Source organism: Hesperophylax consimilis, unplaced genomic scaffold (assembly GCF_061612785.1).
Source record: "Hesperophylax consimilis isolate HC1 unplaced genomic scaffold, BYU_Hcon_1.0 scaffold_103, whole genome shotgun sequence".
NCBI lineage: Eukaryota > Metazoa > Arthropoda > Insecta > Trichoptera > Limnephilidae > Hesperophylax > Hesperophylax consimilis.
In genome coordinates this window covers 35,001-45,000 of record NW_028301328.1, presented here as the reverse complement: position 1 = coordinate 45,000, position 10,000 = coordinate 35,001, and the positions used below count along the sequence as shown (strand labels likewise).

The following is a 10,000-nucleotide window of genomic DNA, read 5'->3' as shown; positions in this document are numbered from 1 at the left end:
CAAGGACCTCGCTTGAGTATTTGCTACTACCACCAAGATCTGCGCCGACGGAGGCTCCAGGCGGGCTCACGCCCAGACCCTTCTGCGCACACCGCCGCGGCCATCCTACTCGTTGCGGCTTCAAAACGATCGCACGGCCGGAGCCGCACGAACGCCCCGCTTGCCTGCAACGGTCGAGTATAGGCTGAACGCTACAGCGCCATCCATTTTCAGGGCTGGTTGCTTCGGCAGGTGAGTTGTTACACACTCCTTAGCGGATTCCGACTTCCATGGCCACCGTCCTGCTGTCCTGAGCGACCAACGCCTTTTATGGTATCCGATGAGCGTTCATTGGGCGCCTTAACTCGACGTTTGGTTCATCCCACAGCGCCAGTTCTGCTTACCAAAATTGGCCCACTTGGCACTCCCATCCGAGCTCCTACTTCATCTTCGAGCAAGAAGGAGATCTCACCCATTTAAAGTTTGAGAATAGGTTGAGGCCATTTCGGCCCCAATGCCTCTAATCATTCGCTTTACCGGATGAGACTGTGCGAATGGCGGTCCGAAAACCGTCATGTTTCTCGAGCGCCAGCTATCCTGAGGGAAACTTCGGATGGAACCAGCTATTAGATAGTTCGATTAGTCTTTCGCCCCTATACCCAGTTCGGACGATCGATTTGCACGTCAGAATCGCTTCGGTCCTCCATCAGGGTTTCCCCTGACTTCGACCTGACCAGGCATAGTTCACCATCTTTCGGGTCCCAGCGTGTACGCTCTCAGTGCGTCTCGATAATCGCACGGGGGCTTTCTCGAAACGCCTCGGGAATGCGGCGGGGCGTCTGACGACGCCCGCGCATCTTCCCTGCGACCGGCTCGAGGCCGGCCTTTCACTTTCATTTCGCCTCTGGGTTTATCAGTGTTCCCAATGACTCGCGCACATGCTAGACTCCTTGGTCCGTGTTTCAAGACGGGTCCTGTGAGTGCCCAAAACAAAACCACCGCCGACCGGGACGCGTCCCGTCCGAGAGCGCGCCGCTAACGACGGACACCCGACGCGCGACACCCGCGACGCACTAGACGCCGGGGGCCACGCGAAGGACGCCGCTGCAGCGCGACGGACGCCCGCGAGGGGCGGACGCGATCCTCGTTCTCTACCGTCGCTGCGTAATGTACGCCGCGGCCGTGGACACCGCGGCTCCGCCTCGCAGAGCGAGACGGGTCAACCGCACGGCGCATTCGACCGCGGCGCGACGGGTCGCGGTGTTATACTAAGGGAGAAGTGCACGCGCTCCGGGAGCCTGACGGCGCACCCGCGCACCCACCGCCCCGACCCGAAAGCCGAAGGCGAAGGTTTGCGCGAGGCGCGAGCCCCGACGGAAGACACGATGAATCTCCCCGTTCGCTCGTTTGAGTTCCACAGGTTTACCCCTGAACGGTTTCACGTACTCTTTAACTCTCTCTTCAAAGTTCTTTTCAACTTTCCCTCACGGTACTTGTTCGCTATCGGTCTCGTGGTAGTATTTAGCCTTAGATGGAGTTTACCACCCACTTAGGGCTGCACTCTCAAGCAACCCGACTCTAGGGAGAGAGACCGTCGCGGCCGGCTACCGTCACCACGGGCCTGGCACCCTCTGCGGGTAAGCGGGCCCCGTTCAAGATGAACTTGGACAGGCAGCCGTGACTAATGACCGCGCGTGTATGTATAACTCTCCTCCCGAACGCTACATTTCCCGGCGGCCCGCCGGGGCCGCAGGATTCAGCGCTGGGCTCTTCCCGTTTCGCTCGCCGCTACTCGGGGAATCCTCGTTAGTTTCTTTTCCTCCGCTTACTGATATGCTTAAGTTCGGCGGGTGATCTCTCCTGATTTGAGGTCGACAACAAAAATTTTATAAATTCGAGAAGTACGCAAAGCAAGTGTGCGCGTATTCTCGCCCGTGCAGACTCTGTCAAGCGGGCGCGAAACCGACGAGCGTCCGCGGAGGTGCGCGCGGCCGAGAGCGCGAAGATCGCCCCGGACAGCCGACCGCTCGCGCGGTAGACTGCCCAGTTTTCAGCGTCGTCGCTAGCTCAAGGCTCGCACGCGTTCCTCCGCGTTTGGTATAACGCAAGCGGAAATCGCGCGCATCGAGAGAGCACTTCGTCAAATTTAACCGGACGCCGAGGTCCCGGCGCGCGTCTCCGAGGAGACGACGCGCGCGGGCCCCGGCGACGCCGGCAACGCTCGCTCTGCGCGCCCCCGTCCGAGGACGGGGGCGAGAGAACAGTCTGGTCGCATTGTGTGCGCGACCCTCAAACAGGAGTGGTCCGTCGACAAACTACGTCTTGCTCGGACCGCAATGTGCGTTCGAAATGTCGATGCTCATGTGTCCTGCAGTTCACACTCTGACGCGCATTTAGCTGCGTTCTTCATCGACCCACGAGCCGAGTGATCCGCCGTTCAGGGTAATAATGATAACAAACATAAATAGATACGTTTTAGTTTTCGGTTTTTACAATTTGGTTTGCGTTTTCGAAATGTTTATAATTCCATTCGACAAAAAGATTAATTTTGTACCGCCGCCTTCACGGCGACGGGTAAAATTTCACCGGACGAGCGGATAGAGGACGAAGCCCTCCTCCGCTCGACGCCGGCGGTTCTCGGTTCGCATCGGCGCCCTCGGGCGATCTCCGACGCAGTAATTTAGCATTCGTTCGATTATGGTATATATGTATAATATATGTTTTGTTTCATAATAATATTTCATATCATGGAAAGCGCAAACATTAAACACAGGAAATGATCCTTCCGCAGGTTCACCTACGGAAACCTTGTTACGACTTTTACTTCCTCTAAATGATCAAATTCGGTCAAACTTTCCGACGCGTCGGATGCCCGTGAGAGCTTCCGCGCACCAGTCCGAAGACCTCACCAAATCATCCATCGGTAGTAGCGACGGGCGGTGTGTACAAAGGGCAGGGACGCAATCAACGCGAGCTGGTGACTCGCTTTTACTAGGAATTCCTCGTTCATGGGGGAGAATTGCAAACCCCAATCCCTATCACGAAGGGGTTTCATCGGGTTACCCGGGCCGTTAGGCCAAGGAGGACACGCTGATCCCTTCAGTGTAGCGCGCGTGCGGCCCAGGACATCTAAGGGCATCACAGACCTGCTATTGCTCAATCTCGTGCGGCTATATATACCGCCGGTCCCTCTAAGAAGATTTTCATTGTACGCCGGTAGTGAAGACCGCGAAACGCACGACCCCGACGCGCGAACGCCGAAGCCGCGCGCACACGGACCCTCGTGATACCGGTTGCACGTCTATTTAATAGGCTAGAGTTACGTTCGTTACCGGAATTAACCTGACAAATCGCTCCACCAACTAAGAGCGGCCATGCACCACCACCCACCGAATCGAGAAAGAGCTGTTAATCCGTCAATCCTTCCAGTGTCCGGGCCTGGTGAGTTTTCCCGTGTTGAGTCGAATTAAGCCGCAGGCTCCACTCCTGGTGGTGCCCTTCCGTCAATTCCTTTAAGTTTCAGCTTTGCAACCATACTCCCCCCGGAGCCCGAAAGCTTTGGTTTCCCGGGAGCTGCCCACCGGGTTAAAATTATGAAACTTCGGCGGATCGCTGGCTGGCATCATTTATGGTTAGAACTACAGCGGTATCTAATCGCCTTCGAACCTCTAACTTTCGTTCTTGATTAATGAAAACACCTTTGGCAAATGCTTTCGCTTTAGTCCGTCTTGCGACGATCCAAGAATTTCACCTCTAACGTCTCAATACGAATGCCCCCAGTCGTCCCTATTAATCATTACCTCTGGTATCAGAAAGCCAACAAAACAGAACCGAGGTCCTATTCTATTATTCCATGCGTACAATATTCAGGCAAGTGTTAGCCCGCTTTGAGCACTCTAATTTGTTCAAAGTAAACAGCCGCGACGGCCCGCCTCGGTGCGCGGCCGACCGTGAGGCCGACCGACACACGCCGGCGGTGGACGCACCGGCGAGAAGCCCCGCAGACGTGCCTGTCGTACCGCATTCGGTAGACCGACACCGCAGGACACAATTTCAACTACGAGCTTTTTAACCGCAACAACTTTAGTATATGCTATTGGAGCTGGAATTACCGCGGCTGCTGGCACCAGACTTGCCCTCCAATGGATCCTCATTAAAGGATTTAAAGTGTAATCATTCCGATCACGAGGCCTCGGACGAGTCCCGTATCGTTATTTTTCGTCACTACCTCCCCGTGCCGGGAGTGGGTAATTTGCGCGCCTGCTGCCTTCCGTGGATGTGGTAGCCGTTTCTCAGGCTCCCTCTCCGGAATCGAACCCTGATTCCCCGTTACCCGTGACAACCATGGTAGTCGCATAAACTACCATCGACAGTTGATAAGGCAGACATTTGAAAGATGCGTCGCCGGTGCTAGACCGTGCGATCAGCTCAAAGTTATCTAGAGTCATCTCGAATGGCGACGGACGGGGCGCGAACCCCGCCGCCGATTGGTTTTTGATCTAATAAAAGCATTCCTCCCGTTACCGGTCAGAACCTCGTTTGCATGTATTAGCTCTAGAATTGCCACAGTTATCCAAGTAACCGTGTACGATCTAAGGAACCAAAACTGATATATTGAGCCATTCGCGGTTTCACCTTAATTCGGCTTTTACTGAGACTTGCATGGCTTAGTCTTTGAGACAAGCATATGATTACTGGCAGGATCAACCAGGGAGCTGCACCACCGTCGGAGGGTTTTTAATCCTCCGAACGACAGAGGCCCGCCCTCGCGTAGAGGGCGCGGACAACACGGCGTTAAAGAACACGCGACGGAGTCACCCGCACGAGTCACGCTCATTATGCGTACCGCTATATTCTCCCGCTCGGCGACCGTCGCTAGACGAAAGCTCCGCGGGAAAATTTTTGCTTCAAACGAAGAAAGCGCGCGTAGGACGGCTCCCGCCCGAGAGAGAGAGACCGCACCCGCGACGACGCTATCGTCCGATTTATAATTCCCATTCGTAAAACGTGTACACCGAAAGCGCACGCCTTTGGCGAGGCAACAGTGAGACGGGGATAAAATCCTCCGCCTTTGCTTTTGAAAATTCTGCTCGCGCGGAACTCCAGAGTCAAAACATGAGCGCGAACGCCGCGCAGAAGCGGGCGTCACGTAGTTTCTCGCAAATAACACCGCCGACACGACCGATAGGCCGCCGCAGTTTGCGAACGCCGTGCATCGAGAGCCCGCCACACTCGGCGGGCACAAAGCTGTGCCGGGTCGCGTTCTCGCTCGGGACGGCGCCGAGCGCGATGCGCCCGCTCCGACCCCTCGAAGGCGCGCAGGCGGCCGGGCCGTCGGGCCTCGGGCGGCTCGCGAAACCGGGCACAAGGCGCTCGGTCTCGGTAAATAAATTTACTCTCGTCACTTACTTTCGTATTCGCATTTTGGAAATTTTAAATTATTTCATTTAATCGATGATACCGACCGACCGTTCCCGGTGAGTTTAAAAAAACTTAATACAGAGGTACGTAGTTATTTCAAATTTACACAATAAGAACATATTTCAAATAAAAATAAAAACTTAACATAGATATAATAATAATAATAATAAATAACTAACATAACTAACTAAATATATAACTAACAGATCGAGCGATTAGTCATAATAGAACCGATATAGTTTTACATGACAAAATTTTTAAAAATAACTTATATCATCGATGTCGCTATTCCGAATTCCTGTAATATTCAAAAATCTGTTAGTGAAAAAATAAGAAAATACACAGATTTAGGAAATGAGAAAAAAAGAATTTGGCATTCTCAGACTATAAAAATATTACCATTCGTTATTTCGGCTACCGGCATTATACCTAGCTCTCTTATTAAAAATTTAGGCGTATTAGATCTATCAAAAAATTTATATATAAAGATGCAAAAGTCGGTCATTTTGAATACATGTAGGATAACAAAAGATTTTTTTAAATGTTTATGTTGAGGGATCTGTAGGATTTATTTATAGGCCCCGTTAGGAGTTCTACCGAGCCGAACCCTCCGATATGAAAATATCTGGAGTCGGTGAATTATTTTCCCATTTGATCTCTGTTGAGTTGACGTGTTGTTCTTGTATTGTTTTGTATTTATTTTACTTTTTTAAATTTAAATTCCATTGACAAAGATCAATTTTTTGCTAATAAGTATTGGCAAAAAATTTTTATTGGCATAAAATTATATTGGCAGAAGATTTTATTGGCATCAAATTTTATTGGCAGAAAATTTTATTGGCCTAAAATTTTATTGGCATAAAATTATATTGGCAGAAAATTTTATTGGCATCAAATTTTATTGGCATCAAATTTTATTGGCAGAAAATTTTATTGGCATAAATTTTAATGGCAAAAATTTTTGTCAATTTATCTATTTGCAAAAATTGTAATCGCACCTAACCTGACCTGACCTAACCTAACCTAACCTAACCTAACCTAACCTAACCTAACCTAACCTAACCTAACCTAACCTAACCTAACCTAACCTAACCTAACCTAACCTAACCTAACCTAACCTAACCTAACCCAACCTAACCTAACCTAACCTAACCAAACCTAACCTAACCTAACCTAACCAAACCTAACTTAACCTAACCTAACCTAACCTAACCTAACCTAACCTAACCTAACCTAACCAAACCTAACCTAACCTAACCTAACCTAACCTAACCTAACCTAACCTAACCTAACCTAACCTAACCTAACCTAACCTAACCTAACCTAACCTACACTAACCCAACCTAACCTAACCTAACCTAACCTAACCTAACCTAACCTAACCTAACCTAACCTAACCTAACCTAACCTAACCTAACCTAACCTAACCTAACCTAACCTAACCTAACCTAACCTAACCTAACCTAACCTAACCTGATACATAAAGTAAATTCACCCGGCACCCACAAGACTAGGCAACATTTTAGAATTGTTATATTATATCATTTATTCTGTTGAGTTAAAAAAAAAAGAAAACTTAATAGACGACATTGAAATTAAATCAAATAAATTCATATTTACACGTACATTTTTTAAAAATATATTCAATTAAAAATTAACATTTTTACCTCTACAAGAGTCCAAAAACACTCGTCTGTGAAGTGTAAAAAAATAATAATAAAATTTTACTTTTAAAACATATGTAAATAGGAGAAAAAAAAAATCATAACAAAACATATAAAGTGAAGAGATTTTTGTATATTTATACATAAGTACATACATACATACATACATACATACATACATAGTAAGAAAACGATTTTAAAAGGGATTCGAATAAAACAAATTCACCGACTATTACAGACCGCGATGCGCCCGCTCCGACTCCTCGACTGCGCTCAGACGGACGCCCGGGCGGTCGGGCCTCTCGCGGAACCGGCCGCAGTAGCGCGAGCCGCGTCGCCTCATCTCCGGCCGTCTGCCCGACTGCTCACGCTCGGTCTCGAAAAAATAAATTTACCCTCGTCGCTCACGTCTTCTCACTATCGAAATGTTAAATTATACATACATACATACATACATACATACATACATACATACATACATACATGATAAGAAAACTAAAAAATAAACATTTTCACACTGAGGGCCATTAAGTGCGGCCCGTTTACTCCCGCCGTTTACCCGCGGCTACCACCCGAAATGAGATCCTCTCAGCTCCGCTCCGGTCCCAATGCTCCCGTAACATTTAAATTTTTTATTCTACGCTGCAAGAATGACGTTCCGAATTAGATTCCGAAATAAAAATCTATAAAAATAAATAAATTACAATTTCACATTGAGGGCCATTAAGTGCGGCCCGTTTACTCCCGCCGTTTACCCGCGGCTATCATCCGAAATGAGATCTTGTCAGCTCCGGTCCCAATGCTCCCGAAACCTTTAAATTTAATATTCTACACTAAGAATGGCGTTCCGAATTAGATTCTGAAATAAAATACGTCAAAAAAAAAGTTTTTTTTTTTTTTTTTTTCTTTTAAATCACACCGTGCCCGGGGCAAATGGCGTCATCGGGTGCGTCGCAGTTACTCCCGCCGTCCACCCGCGGCCGCTACTCGATATCAGATCCCACTCATCGCCGGCCCCGCTGCACCGAACCGCGGCTAAATTTATTATTCTACACTAAAAATGACGTTATGAGTTCGATTCTGAAATTTAAAAAAAATAAATATTTTATTTTTAAATAAGAAAATTTTGAAAACACTTTGAGGGCCGTTAAGTGCGTTCCAGTTACTCCCGCGCTTTACCCGCGCCCGCCGCTCTGAATTGCATTCCCTCACCTCCTGACGAAAATGATTTATTTAATTTATTAATTATCGAAGACAATATTACCGATTTCTAAACGAAAATCTGAAACAGAAAAATCAGAAAAGGATACGGTCACATCTAGGACTGATTTTTTTTTTTTTTATTATTTTGGTGATTTTTCTCTTTCAGATTTTCTTTTAGAATTCGCTAATATTATCTTCGATAATTAAATATTACAATATTAGGTTTTACTCAGTAAAGTTATTCCAAAAAATAAATAATTACTATTATTATTATTTATAATTTTTATTCACACATAAATATGACACTTAGGTACACAGCATAAGAAGAATAATAACAAAAAACCTAATTTTCCCCGAAACCGCTACGCCATCTATCGTCTACAATGTTTTGAACTCATCAAAAGACGAAAAAAAAGAAGAAAGGTTTGTGAATTGATTTCTTTTTTCGATATCATACTACAAGTCGTAAGTTGGGTTTCTATATTATATTGATCGGCGACCGGATAAATCATCAAAATGATAATTCATCACATATTTAAAAAGTTATGTAAAGTCATGGAAAGTGATGAATCAAAAACTTTTTTTTACTGGGTTAAGTAGGTTAGGTTAGGTCAGGTTAGGTTAGGTTGGGTTAGGTTAGGTTAGGTTAGGTAAGGTTAGGTTAGGTTAGGTTTAAACAAATCATCGTTTTTAATGATTCTATATCACTTTTTAAAAGTGTGTTGAACAGTCACCGTGTTGAGTTAGCATGGAACCATATTGATCATAAATTTTATATATAATCATAATACATAGGGCGACTGAAGAAAGCCACACTAAGTTTATCGAAAACCGCCACGAGTGTCGATGAAATAAATAAATAAATAAATTAATTAAAATTAAAAGAAAATCGATAAATGCAATCAGGTTGCATGATAAATCACCACAATGACAACAGAACACACATTGAAAAAGTGATATGAAGTCATTAAAAGTGATGAAACAAAAATTGGGTTAAATACTTATACTCGTAACCTATTCAACCTAGTTTTTGTTTCATCACTTTTCATGACCTCACATCGCCGTTTAAAGGTTTGTTGAATTTTGATTTTGACGATTTATCCGGTCACTAACCCCTAACCTAACCAGAATACGGGACACGTCTCCATCGTCTTTTTTTTTTCGAAAATTCGGTTAAAAAAAAAAAATAACATTCTGGAGGAGAACCACCACTTTCTTGCCCTGTTTTAGGTACTGACAGTACCCCTTCAGAGCAACAACTCGGAAACTGCTTTTAAATTTAACTGAAACTGTAATGAAACATTCTTTATGGGCATTCTGGTAATCATGTACCGCTTCTGTTGCGGTTATCATCTGGGCTCGCTCCACATGAATTAACATACACTTTACGCATTGAAAGAGTCCATAAATTTTTTTTAAGGTTTTTTTATTCTCGCGGCTCTATGGACGTTACCCTTGGCTTTACCCATCGATTTATATATTAGGCATGACCAATTACCACTCCCTAGAGACAAGTAGAGGTATTGCTTTGCTTAAATATTTTTTTCAACTAATAAACGATCACTTATCTAATAATGATATACTGGCCCAATTATTTTTTTTTTGTACCAGAGTCTCACTCTCGAGGACGTCATAACAATGACGTCTTCTATATAGTAGAGCGAGCCGCACTAATTTATTTATAAACTCACGAGAGCTACGTGCTTTTTGAATGCGGTAGATAAAAAAATAGA

At 45.9% G+C, this 10,000-nt stretch overlaps 3 non-coding genes across 3 annotated transcripts in view; all 3 read right to left on the bottom strand.

The window, feature by feature from the left end:
* Positions 1-1,853, bottom strand: part of LOC149408736 (large subunit ribosomal RNA) — a 4,064-nt gene extending 2,211 nt beyond the window's left edge. Inside the window, exon 1 of the ribosomal RNA XR_016305415.1 lies at positions 1-1,853. This exon is cut by the window's left edge and continues 2,211 nt beyond it. This is a non-coding gene — a ribosomal RNA (large subunit ribosomal RNA).
* A 409-nt stretch (positions 1,854-2,262) lies between these two features.
* LOC149408735 (5.8S ribosomal RNA) lies at positions 2,263-2,424 on the bottom strand. The gene has a single exon (XR_016305422.1). It is a non-coding gene; the product is annotated as a 5.8S ribosomal RNA (ribosomal RNA).
* A 329-nt stretch (positions 2,425-2,753) lies between these two features.
* LOC149408734 (small subunit ribosomal RNA) lies at positions 2,754-4,693 on the bottom strand. Its single transcript, XR_016305407.1, has one exon. It is a non-coding gene; the product is annotated as a small subunit ribosomal RNA (ribosomal RNA).
* Positions 4,694-10,000: the final 5,307 nt, after the last annotated feature.